Here is a 14,899-nt window from a genome sequence, read left to right as displayed (position 1 = left end):
CAAATGTCCCATACACCTGCAATTAGACAAAACACAGAAGTGTGTGAAGTATTTTTGTTTTGGATAACATAAATAGATTATTGAATAGTTTGCACTAGAAATCACCTGACAAATATGCATATATGCAATATTTTTGGTCATATCCAAGGTAGTCATGTCCTCATCATCCTCCCCTTCTTGAAAATAAAGCCGTCCTCGGCGTTGCTTAATCTGAAATGTGGCTAACAAAAGAGACAAGGTGTATATGTTGTATATGTATATGTCATCCATTTTTACTTCCCTTGATTTTTGCATATATGACACATGAATAGATGAGTAACTTGCATAGTTCATAAAATCTAAAGCCAAAAAATTAGCACAAGAAGTAGAAGGCATGAAAATATTGCAACTCAGTTTGCACATATAAGTGAAGCTCTTATTCATTTGAAAAGATTGACAATGTTCATCATTAAACCATCCCAACATTGGTGAATAAACCTTACTTGCATCAAATTTACATGCTACAACATGCTTAAATAAGCAAACATGCAATAAGTCATTCAACACAGAATCATCACCAAGATTAGAGGTCATATCAAAATGATTAAACATTGGTTCTTTTGCATCAATAGTTAATTCAATGGGTGCACTCAAAATTGTTGGTATTTCAGTTGTTTGATCACATGGCAAAGTCAAATTATCAATGTAGTGCTCTAAAATAGGTGGTGTGATCAAAGTAGTGGGTAGCTCATCAGATGGTGCATTCAAATACACAAGGCATTCATCATTCTCATGTAGAGATGGAAGATCAGTACCTTTGTCATTACCTCTTATGATCAACTCAGATGATGTAGCCACTCTCGGGGGCGATGTGTCACATGGTGGAGGTGATGTAGTCCTGACAACAACGGATGTGGTTGTCATAGTATGCCTAGTAGTTGAAGGAACAATCATATCAACTCTTGAAATGTGCACCGTGCACTTGTTCTCCTCGTGGCCAACACGTCGTTTTATTTCCTGTTCAGCTTTGCAAGCAAGATGAAACAAATGGTCCATAGGATAACACTCTTCATGAATTAGTATCTCTTGAATATCACGGTTTAATCCTCCCCAAAATCTATCCATAAAATCATCTTCACTTTCTTCTAAAGAGGAATGCAACAAGGTAGTTTGTAAATCATCATAATATTTTGTTACAGTTTCACTACCTTGTTTTAAGTGTTGCAACTTCTTAATCATGTCACGAGTATAATAAGCAGGGACGAAAGTATGTCGCATGGCAAGTTTCAAATCATCCCAAGTAGTAGGTATATAATCAGGGTGTAACCGACAATATTCACTCCACCAAACCAAAGCATAACCAGTGAAAGAACCAACCGCAACCTTAACCTTTTTATGTTCATCGAAATTATGGGAAGCAAATATATTTTTTATGTCGAACTCCCATTCAATATATAAAGCAGGTTTAAAACGGCCATTAAATGATGGTATAGATACATTAACCTGATCATGTGCATTTGGATGTTTGTGCACCTCTCGTGACGGTTGTGGTATTTGCAAAGGTGGTGGCACGTCTCCCGCGATCGACAAAGCCCATGAATTGACTCTGGATCCTGTCATGATTAGTAGAACAAGAAACAACACCCAAAAATAATGTTCCTATAACTACTAGGATGTGGTGGTAAAACGCTCACAGTAAAGCAAATATCAATGTCTTACAAGTTCTTACCATGCAGCAGGCGGTGATCGGCAACCAGCGGTGTCAAGTAACTCCGAATATTGAGTAAAGCGATTGCCAGGGGAGCGTACGTATACACGGTGTAGAAATATGTGGAGCTGGGTTGGCTATATATGGTAGCAAAAGATTAGCAATAATCAATTCAGAGATGCAATGTTGAATAAACGCTCAACGACGGTACTGTGCTGGTCCTAGGCTAGACCGGACTAGAGACGCGAGCCTAGAACACTAATGAGGTCACGGCGTAGCACAACTAGCATCAATGAAGGATACTAAGTAGCTCTTGACAGCAAGATATAAGTGAAGATCACAACAATAGTGAAGATAATGAGGTGAAACAACAGCCAAGCAGGATATATCAACAACTTTGTCTCCAACTTTCCTCTGAAAAAGTTTGTGCCGATTTTTTTGTTTTTTTTCTTCTCTCTTTTTTTCCTCACACTTTTTTTCTTTCTCTCCTTTTTTTTTCTCTGACTTTTTTTCCTTTTTTTTCTCTCGTTTTTTTTCTCTCTTTTTTTCTCCCTCTTTCGAAAACAAACTAGATAAGATGCAGATTGGATCAAGTGAAGATGTGAACGATCTCAACTATTATTATGACAATGAATGGTGGGTAGCACGTGGTGGAAATTGATGGATGGGTGGTGGACAGCGGAAGAGATAATGATGCAGCGGTGGCGTGACTAATGTGAACAGAACTCAAAACTCTAAACGAACTAGACACTAAGACCAGCAACTCGACACGACGATGCAATCGATAATTCAACTATGCAATCAATGAAAAGAAAATTGCAACGGCTCAGACTGGCTTGGACCAACGATGAATAGATCTAACTCTTTTTTGTGGCTTTTTCTTGGACAATAGGTAAGAAAGTAAATCTAATCTAGGAAAACTGGAAATTCTCACCGAGCAACCTGAAAACTGATACCACTTGATAGTGATGAGGACATGACTACCTTGGATATGACCAAAAATATTGCATATATGCATATTTGTCAGGTGATTTCTAGTGCAAACTATTCAATAATCTATTTATGTTATCCAAAACAAAAATACTTCACACACTTTTGTGTTTTGTCTAATTGCAGGTGTATGGGACATTTGTACAATCCACATATGAAGATAAGGAAGAAAGAGATGTTTATTTGCTGTCCAAAAAGTTCTCTCACGTCACTTTTGGCCCAAGAGAAGATAGAGTCCAAGTCTCTCACGTTCTGGATTCAGATTCGGACTGCACAGACACACCTGACTCAAAACGCACACAAGTTTTTCATACGGACTCCGAATTGGGTGATTCTTTTTTTGTTGGAAACTAGATTTCGTGCACTTTCCAACCCAATTGGAATCACCTTCAAATTCGTCCGGAGCGTTGAGTTGTGGACGAAACAATCTGATGCTGCAGCAGAATCCGAGTCAAACTACAAGTCCAAAGGTGTTACATCACCTCCACTTGGGCCCATTGGCCTTGTACGACCTAGATTTAGTTTTAAGCTGCCTTGGGACGTCCTCCCACCTTCTTGGCCGCCACCCCTTGCTCCTATATAAGTAGATCCATCTAGTAGCTTTTCCTTGGGATTTGTTTAGTTAAAAGTTAGCCATTGCAACTTCGTGTACTTCGTTTGTGTCCAACGACCAGACCAAGACCGCTTCCGGATCCCCACCATTATCAATACCTCATATATATTTGCAATATTCAGATTGCTTTATCATATTCTTGCTCGTTCTTCGATTGCTTGCAGGAATAGACCTTTGTGGTCAGGCTGACCGTGCTTCCGGCATCGTCAGTAACCTCAGGAGATTGGTTTAGCGATTGCTAAGGCGCAACGTCGTGCACGTTTGTAGTCGGATCGTCAAAGTCGTCTCCAACAAATTGATAGTTATCATCTCATCGAAAGATCGGGACCCTCGCCTCTATCAAGTGGTATCAGAGCCAGGTTGCTCGGTGAGAATTTCCAGTTTTCCTAGATTAGATTTATTTTCTTGCCTATTGTCCAAGAAAAAGCCACAAAAAAGAGTTAGATCTATTCATCCTTGGTCCAAGCCAGTCTGAGCCTTTGCAATTTTTTTTTCATTGCTTGCATAGTTGAATTATCGGTTGCATCGTCGTGTCGAGTTGCTGGTCTTAGTGTCTAGTTCGTTTAGAGTTTCGAGTTCTGTTCACATTAGTCACGCCACCGCTGCATCATTATATCTTCCGCTGTCCACCACCCATCCATCAATTTCCACCACGTGCTACCCATCATTCATTGTCATAATAATAGTTGAGATCGTTCACATCTTCACTTGATCCAATCTGCATCTTATCTAGTTTGTTTTGGAAAGAGGGAGAAAAAAAGAGAGAAAAAAACAAGAGAAAAAAAGGAGAAAAAAAAGTCAGAGAAAAAAAAGGAGAGAAAGAAAAAAAAAGTGTGAGGAAAAAAAAAGAGAGAAGAAAAAAAAACAAAAAAATCGGCACAAACTTTTTCAGAGGAAAGTTGGAGACAAAGTTGTTGATATATCCTGCTTGGCTGTTGTTTCACCTCATTATCTTTACTGCCGTTGTGATCTTCATTTATATCTTGCTGTCCAGAGCTACTTAGTGTCCTTCATTGATGCTAGTTGTGCTACGACGTGACCTCATTAGTGTTCTAGGCTCGCGTCTCTAGTTCGGTCTAGCCTAGGACCAGCACAGTACCGTCGTTGAGCGTTTATTCAACATTGCATCTTTGAATTGATTATTGCTAATCTTTTGCTACCATATATAGCCAACCAAGCTCCACATATTTTTACACCGTGTATACGTACGCTCCCTTGGCAATCGCTTTACTCAATATTCGGAGTTACTTGACACCGCTGGTTGCCGATCACCGTCTGCTGCATGGTAAGAACTTGTAAGACATTGATATTTGCTTTACTGTGAGCGTTTTACCACCACATCCTAGTAGTTATAGGAACATTATTTTTGGGTTTTGTTTCTTGTTCTACTAATCATGACAGGATCCAGAGTCAATTCATGGGCTTTGTCAATCGCGGGAGACGTGCCACCACTTTTGCAAATACCACAACCGTCACGAGAGGTGCACAAACATCCAAATGCACATGATCAGGTTAATGTATCTATACCACCATTTAATGGCCGTTTTAAACCTGCTTTATATATTGAATGGAAGTTCGACATAAAAAATATATTTGCTTCCCATAATTTCGATGAACATAAAAAGGTTAAGGTTGCGGTTGGTTCTTTCACTGGTTATGCTTTGGTTTGGTGGAGTGAATATTGTCGGTTACACCCTGATTATATACCTACTACTTGGGATGATTTGAAACTTGCCATGCGACATACTTTCGTCCCTGCTTATTATACTCGTGACATGATTAAGAAGTTGCAACACTTAAAACAAGGTAGTGAAACTGTAACAAAATATTATGATGATTTACAAACTACCTTGTTGCATTCCTCTTTAGAAGAAAGTGAAAATGATTTTATGGATAGATTTTGGGGAGGATTAAACCGTGATATTCAAGAGATACTAATTCATGAAGAGTGTTATCCTATGGACCATTTGTTTCATCTTGCTTGCAAAGCTGAACAGGAAATAAAACGACGTGTTGGCCACGAGGAGAACAAGCGCACGGTGCACATTCCAAGAGTTGATATGATTGTTCCTTCAACTACTAGGCATACTATGACAACCACATCCGTTGTTGTCAGGACTACATCACCTCCACCAGGTGACACATCGCCCCCGAGAGTGGCTACATCATCTGAGTTGATCATAAGAGGTAATGACAAAGGTACTGATCTTCCATCTCTACATGAGAATGATGAATGCCTTGTCAATTTGAATGCACCATCTGATGAGCTACCCACTACTTTGATCACACCACCTATTTTAGAGGACTACATTGATAATTTGACTTTGCCATGTGATCAAACAACTGAAATACCAACAATTTTGAGTGCACCCATTGAATTAACTATTGATGCAAAAGAACTAATGTTGAATCATTTTGATATGACCTCTAATCTTGGTGATGATTCTGTGTTGAATGACTTATTACATGTTTGCTTATTTAAGCATGTTGTAGCATGTAAATTTGATGCAAGTAAGGTTTATTCACCAATGTTGGGATGGTTTAATGATGAACATTGTCAATCTTTTGAAATGAATAAGAGCTTCACTTATATGTGCAAACTGAGTTGCAATATTTTCATGCCTTCTACTTCTTGTGCTAATTTTTTGGCTTTAGATTTTATGAACTATGCAAGTTACTCATCTATTCATGTGTCATATATGCAAAAATCAAGGGAAGTAAAAATGGATGACATATACATATACAACATGTACACCTTGTCTCTTTTGTTAGCCACATTTCAGATTAAGCAACGCCGAGGATGGCTTTATTTTCAAGAAGGGGAGGATGATGAGGACATGACTACCTTGGATATGACCAAAAATATTGCATATATGCATATTTGTCAGGTGATTTCTAGTGCAAACTATTCAATAATCTATTTATGTTATCCAGAACAAAAATACTTCACACACTTTGGTGTTTTGTCTAATTGCAGGTGTATGGGACATTTGTACAATCCACATATGAAGATAAGGAAGAAAGAGATGTTTATTTGCTGTCCAAAAAGTTCTCTCACGTCACTTTTGGCCCAAGAGAAGATAGAGTCCAAGTCTCTCACGTTCTGGATTCAGTTTCGGACTGCACAGACACACCTGACTCAAAACGCACACAAGTTTTTCATACGGACTCCGAATTTGGTGATTCTTTTTTTGTTGGAAACTAGATTTCGTGCACTTTCCAACCCAATTGGAATCACCTTCAAATTCGTCCGGAGCGTTGAGTTGTGGACGAAACAATCTGATGCTGCAGCAGAATCTGAGTCAAACTACAAGTCCAAAGGTGTTACATCACCTCCACTTGGGCCCATTGGCCTTGTACGACCTAGATTTAGTTTTAGGCTGCCTTGGGACGTCCTCCCACCTCCTTGGCCGCCACCCCTTGCTCCTATATAAGTAGATCCATCTAGTAACTTTTCCTTGGGATTTGTTTAGTTAAAAGTTAGCCATTGCAACTTCATGTACTTCGTTTGTGTCCAACGACCAGACCAAGACCGCTTCCGGATCCCCACCACTATCAATACTTCATATATATTCGTAATATTCAGATTGCTTTATCATATTCTTGCTCGTTCTTCGATTGCTTGCAGGAATAGACCTTCGTGGTCAGGTTGATCGTGCTCCAGCGTGGTCAATAACCTCTCGGAGTTGGTTTAGCGATTGCTAAGGCGCAACGTCGTGCACGTTTGTAGTCGGATCGTCAAAGTCGTCTCCACCAAATCGATAGTTATCATCTCATTGAAAGATCGGGACCCTCGCCTCTATCAAGTGGTATCAGAGCAAAATATTATGATGATTTACAAACTACCTTGTTGCATTCCTCTTTAGAAGAAAGTGAATAGATCTAACTCTTTTTTGTGGCTTTTTCTTGGACAATAGGTAAGAAAGTAAATCTAATCTAGGAAAACTGGAAATTCTCACCGAGCAACCTGAAAACTGATACCACTTGATAGTGATGAGGACATGACTACCTTGGATATGACCAAAAATATTGCATATATGCATATTTGTCAGGTGATTTCTAGTGCAAACTATTCAATAATCTATTTATGTTATCCAATAATCTATTCAGCAAACTATTCAATAATCTATTTATGTTATTAGATAGAGGCGGGGGTGTCCCGATCTTTCGATGAGATGATAACTATCGATTTGGTGGAGACGACTTTGACGATCCGACTACAAACGTGCACGACGTTGCGCCTTAGCAATCGCTAAACCAATCTCCTGAGGTTACTGACGATGCCGGAAGCACGGTCAGCCTGACCACGAAGGTCTATTCCTGCAAGCAATCGAAGAACGAGCAAGAATATGATAAAGCAATCTGAATATTGCAAATATATATGAGGTATTGATAATGGTGGGGATCCGTAAGCGGTCTTGGTCTGGTCGTTGGACACAAACGAAGTACACGAAGTTGCAATGGCTAACTTTTAACTAAACAAATCCCAAGGAAAAGCTACTAGATGGATCTACTTATATAGAAGCAAGGGGTGGCGGCCAAGGAGGTGGGAGGACGTCCCAAGGCAGCCTAAAACTAAATCTAGGTCGTACAAGGCCAATGGGCCCAAGTGGAGGTGATGTAACACCTTTGGACTTGTAGTTTGACTCGGATTCTGCTGCAGCATCAGATTGTTTCGTCCACAACTCAGCGCTCCGGATGAATTTGAAGGTGATTCCAATTGGGTTGGAAAGTGCACGAAATCTAGTTTCCAACAAAAAAAGAATCACCCAATTCGGAGTCCGTATGAAAAACTTGTGTGCGTTTTGAGTCAGGTGTGTCTGTGCAGTTCGAATCTGAATCCAGAACGTGAGAGACTTGGACTCTATCTTCTCTTGGGCCAAAAGTGACGTGAGAGAACTTTTTGAACAGCAAATAAACATCTCTTTCTTCCTTATCTTCATATGTGGATTGTACAAATGTCCCATACACCTGCAATTAGACAAAACACAGAAGTGTGTGAAGTATTTTTGTTTTGGATAACATAAATAGATTATTGAATAGTTTGCACTAGAAATCACCTGACAAATATGCATATATGCAATATTTTTGGTCATATCCAAGGTAGTCATGTCCTCATCACAAAAGGCCCTCCAGGAGATCGACACAATGAAGAAGATAGCGGCGGGTAAGGCTTTCTGTATGCAAAGCAAGCATGTAAAAGTAAATTACCGATTACTTACCCGAATCTGATGCTCTCCAGGAGCATTCGCAGATTTGCCCCACAGCGTGTCCGATACCGCACAATTTTACCAGGACGAGGATGGAAGCTCAATGGAGAAGCTGTTCTGGTCTTAGTATGCTGAGGCCGAACACCCGGTGCCAATGAGCGACCAGCTAAAGCAGATGGTCGAGCTACATAAGGCGGCCGATCGGGCCATGAAGAGATTTATAGTCCGGTTGTGGCCTGGCGACGCCCTTCCGAACAACTTCTTCGGCCTGGTGAGGCAGCTTGTGGATACCTGCCCGCGGCTGGAGGTCGTCAAGCGATCTGTCTGTATTGAAGGTGCATGCCGGGCTTTCGCCCGTGTGAAATTGCAGTGGGTCAAGCTAGACGCGGTGAAGCTGATCAAGGAGGGGCCACCGGAGGGCAAGGAGCACCGCCACCCCGAGATGCACTACGAGGGTGTTCAGCGGACGAGTGTTCAAAAGATGTAATATTTGAGTGAGACTTGCTCGTTTTATCCTGTATTTATGAAAACTTGTTTCATATCGCTATGCAACGCTTGTTTGAATTTAAAATATTACCTTATGTTTGGTTGTTTATCCAATCTGAGAGATGGCTAGTCCTCGGCTTCTGCCCCCATGCCACGAGTGCTGGGGTGTTCGGGATAAACCTGAGCACTCTTGCTCCCATGTTTGGGTCCTTCGAGGGAGGTGCTCAGCACAGCGAACAAGGCAACTAGACTAATAATGCTTTATTACTCTCACTTAGCCATAGAATTCTATAATTTTAAATTTCGGCGAAGCCCCTGGTATTCGGAAGGCCGAATTTGGGGCGCGATACACGCCTTTAGGCCGGACAGGGCCGACCCCTCGCTCTAAGCGACATAAGTCTTTAGGGACTCGAGAACCTCGCTGAACAGCGACCAGTCTCTTGCCCTATCATGATAGTCAGTTTTAGCTTTCTCTACTGAGGTGCTGAACCCAGCAGAATCGGGGCACAATCGTAGTAGTTCTCCTAGCGCTACCTTAGCCGATAGAGCGGAACGTAAGGTACAAAAACATAGGAGCCGGGCAAACCCAACATTTGACCAAAGACATGATTCGGAGTTGATGAATATAATGCTATAAGTTCGGGGTGCCGCACTTGTGAAAGTGTTCGGACTTTTCACACCGTATTCTGGGGTACGTAAGCCCCTGGTGTATTGGCCGTACCAAAGTGTATGGTTGCAAGGTGTCATTAATGAACACATAAATATAAATATATATATATATATATATATATATATATATATATATATAACAAGAATGCAATAATAGTCGTAATGTCATGCATTGTTTAAAAAAATTGCGTTAAGGCAGAGTGATACAGATAGTGCGATAAGCAAAGAGTAGGACTATGTCCCTTCCAAGGGCAAGCTGAGGAATGATATTAAATCGAATATTTCGCTCGTTACTGTAATCCACCTGGGAATTCCGTGGTATGATGTAACTGTCTGCCTCCTTGGTTGCCGCATCATGTGTTCGGCAATAGTGCTGCCGGACAGTGTTTCCAGAGATTAAGGTCCTGAAAAAAAGAGAAAAATAACCAAACGGGAAGCCCCTAGTGCGGTTTAAGCCGCGTCTTGGGGCGTGCCGCAGTTGTGCCCCCTCCCCACCTGTGCCCATAGTATTTTTAATGCGTAATTATGTACGCGCGGCATGAGTTTCGCCGTTTGGCTAGGCTTGGGGTGGCTGCCGCATTGCTACGCGAGCTCAGATCGCTCCAGGCGGTCTATTTGCCGATTGCTCCAAGCGCGCTTGAAGGTGTCCGGGCTTTGAAGCGCCGAACTATTTGATTGCCTTGAGAGGCTGCTTTGCGCTTCTGCTGCGAGGGCTGCGGTGTGCTCCTCTGTTCGGAGAGAGCGTTTTGTGTTTCCATTGACTGTAATAACTCCGCAAGGTCCTGGCATCTTGAGCTTGAGGTATGCGTAATGCGGTACCGCATTGAATCTAGCAAATGCGGTTCGCCCGGGCAGCGCGTGATAACCATTGCGGAATGGGACTATATCGAAGATTAACTCTTCACTTCGGAAGTTATCCGGGGATCCGAAGACCACTTCCAGTGTAATTGAGCCTCTGCAATGGGCCTCTACACCTGGAATGACGCCTTTAAAGGTCGTTTTTGTGGGTTTGATCCTTGAGGGGTCTATACCCATTTTGCGCACTGTGTCCTGATAAAGCAGGTTCAGGCTGCTGCCGCCATCCATAAGGACTCGAGTGAGGTGAAATCCGTCAATGATTGGGTCTAGGACCAGTGCGGCAAATCCGCCATGACGGATACTAGTGGGGTGGTCCCTGCGATCGAAGGTGATCGGAAAGGAGGACCAAGGGTTGAACTTTCGGGCGACTGGCTCCAACGCATATACGTCCCTGAGCGCACGCTTCCGCTCCCTCTTGGGGATGTGGGTTGCGTATATCATGTTCACCGTCCGCACTTGCGGGGGAAACCTCTTCTGTCCTCCAGTGTGCGGCTGCAAGGGGCTCCTCCTCTTCATCGCTATGCGGCCCCTTGTCCTTGTTTTTGGCAATTAACTTGCCGGCCTGCTTGAACACCCAACAATCCCTGTTGGTGTGATTGGCTGGCTTGTCTGGGGTGTCGTGTATTTGACACGAGCGATCGAGTATACGGTCCAAGCTGGATGGACCCGGCGTACTTTGTTTGAATGGCTTTTTCCGCTGACCGGGTTTAGAGCCTTTGAATCCGGCATTGACTGCCGTATCCTCAGTATTTTTGCTGTTAATGCGGCGCTTATGTTTGTTGCGACGTGACCTGCTATTGCCATCCTTGGTATCTGAGGTACCATGGTTCTTTGATATGTTATTACTGCGAGCCAGCCAGCTGTCTTCTCCTGCACAAAAGCGGGTCATGAGCGTCGTGAGAGATGCCATAGATTTCGGCTTTTCCTGACCCAGGTGCCGTGCTAGCCACTCGTCTCAAATGTTGTGTTTGAAAGCCGCTAAGGCCTCTGCATCCGGACAGTCAATGATCTGATTTTTCTTTGTAAGGAACCGAGTCCAGAATGCCTGGCCGACTCTTCTGGCTGATGAATTATGTGGCTCAAGTCATCGGCATCTGGTGGTCGCATATAAGTGCCCTGAAATTTGTCGAGGAATGCGGCTTCCAGATCTTCCCAACAGATAATGGAGTCCGCTAGCAAGCTGTTAAGCCAATGCCGCGCTGGTCCTTTGAGCTTTAGTGGGAGGTATTTGATGGCGTGTAAGTCATCACCGCGGGCCATGTGGATGTGGAGGAGGAAATCCTCGATTCATACTGCGGGATCTGTTGTGCCGTCGTATGATTCAATATTTACAGGTTTGAAACCTTCTGGGAATTGATGTTCCATTACTTCGTCTATGAAGCATAAGGGGTGTGCGGCGCCTCTGTATTGGGCTATATCACGACGCAGCTCGAATGGGTCTCGCCCGCTGTGTTCGGCCCGGCCGGATTTGCTTTTACTGTATCCGACGTGACGTTTATCGTCTCACAGAGTGGTGCGCCCTCGTGATCCATAGATCGATCTTGCATGATTTGCTTTGTCCTCCAATATGTCTCGCAGGTCTGGCGTATCTCCCCATGCCTTTTTATTTGAATGGCGCCGGGGTGGAGGCTGAGCTTTTGGCTGGAATGCCTCTCTATCGCGGCCACGAGGTGGCCGATCAGCCGTATCATACGCTTCTTCCTCCAGTCGGGGTAGTAAACTGCACTTTGTGTACTTCTTGGAGGGGCGCTCGAGTTTATATTCCTCGGCCGCGAGGACTTCAGTCCATCTGTCAGCTAGCAGATCTTGATCAGCTTGAAGCTGCTGCTGCTTTTTCTTCAGGCTATTTGCCGTGGCCATAAGCCTGCGCTTGAAGCGCTCTTGTTTGACGAGATCCTCTGGTACGGCGAATTCATCGTCGCCGAGGCTTGCCTCGTCTTCGGAGGAGGGCATGTAATTGTCATCCTCCTCCTCTCCGTCTGCCGCTCTCTCAGGAGAGCTGGCTCCTCCATCCTCCTGCTCTAAATCTTGCTGGAGGGGATTGTTGTTGTCTTCGGCACTATCCGGAGTGTTATTATCTCCTGTGCCGGTATCACCACTTTTGCTTTGGCGGGACTTAGAGCGGCGCCGCTGACGTTGGCGCTTGGGTTGCTTCTTGGAGGGGTCATCCTCCTCCATCTCAGCGCCATTGCCTTCTTTGGGTGTATCCACCATGTATATGTCATATGACGAGGTGGCTTTCCAGTGCCCTATAGGTGCTGGTTCATGTTCGTCTCCTACATCGTTGTCCATACCGTTGATGTCTTCGGAGTCGAAGTCGAGCATGTCGGTTATATCATCGACAGTGGCTACGTAGTAGGTGGTGGGTGGGCGTCGAATTCCTTCGTCGTCTGCATCCCAATCCTGTTGGCCATAGTCCGGCCAGGGCTCTCCTGACAAAGAGAGAGACCTTAGTGAATTCAGAATATCGACGAAGGGCGAGTGCTGAAAGATATCCACGGCGGTGAATTCCATGATTGGAGCCCAATCGGATTCGATTGGCAGGGGCGCGGGCGGTTCGGAGTCCGGAAAAGAGTCCGGCACCTTGGAGTCACGGGCTTCGCGGAGGATTAGGCTGGTGTTCGGCTCGATCGCCATTGAGACTACAGCCCCTAAGGCGGTGTCTAGCTACCCATCCTCGATTGGCACAGTTGGCCCCGAGCTAAGGGTCGGAGTTGATGCGGGCGCGGCCTCTCGGGTACTGTTCGGCGGCAGAGCTAGGTCATACCCATCATGACAGTGCGGCGCGCCCGGCTGTGGCTCGATCCGTCGAAGATCAAGTCTCCGCGGATGTCAGTCGTGTAGTTCAAACTTCCAAATCTGACCAGACGGCCAGGGGCGTAGCTTTTAATCTGCTCCACATGGCCAAGCGAATTAGCCCGCAGTGCAAAGCCGCCGAATGCGAATATCTGACCAGGGAGAAAAGTCTCACCATGGACCACATCGCTATCGATGAAAGTAGGAGCCATCAAGCCTAACGGCGACGACACAGAGGAACTCTCAATGAAAGCACCAATGTCGGTGTCAAAACCGGCGGATCTCGGGTAGGGGTCCCAAACTGTGCGTCTAGGCCGGATGGTAACAGGAGGCAGGGGACACGATGTTTTACCCAGGTTCGGGCCCTCTTGATGGAGATAAAACTCTACGTCCTGCTTGATTAATATTGATGATATGGGTAGTACAAGAGTAGATCTACCACGAGATCGGAGAGGCTAAACCCTAGAAGCTAGCCTATGGTATGATTGTATGTTATGGTTGTTGTCCTACGGACTAAAACCCTTCGGTTTATATAGACACCGGACAGGGTTAGGGTTACATAAGGTCGGTTACAAAGGAGGATATATCCATATCCGTATTGCCTAGCTTGCCTTCCACGCCAAGTAGAGTCCCATCCGGACACGAGACGAAGTCTTCAATCTTGTATCTTCATAGTCTAACAGTCCGGCCAATGGAGATAGTCCGGTTGTCCGGAGACCCCCTAATCCAGGACTCCCTCAGTGAGCCATTCAGAATAAATGGATCTTCAAGAGGAAGACGGACATTGATAGTAGTGTTACTATCTACAAAGCTCGAATTGTCGCAAAAAGGTTTTTGACAAGTTCAAGGTGGTGACTACGATGAGAATTTCTCACTCATATCGATGCTTAAAAGTCTGTCCGAATCATGTTAGCAGTTCCCACATTTTATGAAATCTGGCAAATGGATATCAAAACTACAATCCTTAATGGATTTATTAAAGAAGAGTTGTATATGATGCAACCAGAAGGTTTTGTCAATCCTGAAGGTGCTAACAAAGTGTGCAAGCTCTATTGATCCATCTATGGACTGGTGCAAACATCTCGGAGTTGGAATATATTCTTTGATGAGTTGATCAAAGCATATAGTTTTATATAGACTTGCGGTGAAGCCTGTATTTACAAGAAAGTGAGTGGGAGCAATACAACATTTCTGATAAGTATATGTGAGTGACATATTGTTGATCGGAAATAATGTAGAATTTTCTGGAAAGCATAAAGGAGTGTTTGAAAGGAGTTTTTCAAAGAAAGATCTTGGTGAAGTTGCTTACATATTGAGCATCAAGATCTATAGAGATAGAACGAGACGCTTGATAATTTTTTTCAATGAGTACATACCTTGACAAGTTTTTGAAGTAGTTCAAAATGGAACAGTCAAAGAAGGAGTTCTTGCCTATGTTGCAAGGTGTGAAGTTGAGTAAACACTCAACACCCGACCACGGCATAAAATAGAAAGAGAATGAAAAGTCATTCCCTATGGCTCAGTCATAGGTTCTATAAATTATGCTATGTTGTGTACTAGACCTATTGTGTACCTCACAAAGAGTTTGGC

This window comes from Triticum dicoccoides, chromosome 6A (assembly GCF_002162155.2).
Source record: "Triticum dicoccoides isolate Atlit2015 ecotype Zavitan chromosome 6A, WEW_v2.0, whole genome shotgun sequence".
Classification (NCBI taxonomy): Eukaryota; Viridiplantae; Streptophyta; class Magnoliopsida; order Poales; family Poaceae; genus Triticum; species Triticum dicoccoides.
Note: the sequence above shows the minus strand (reverse complement) of the source record.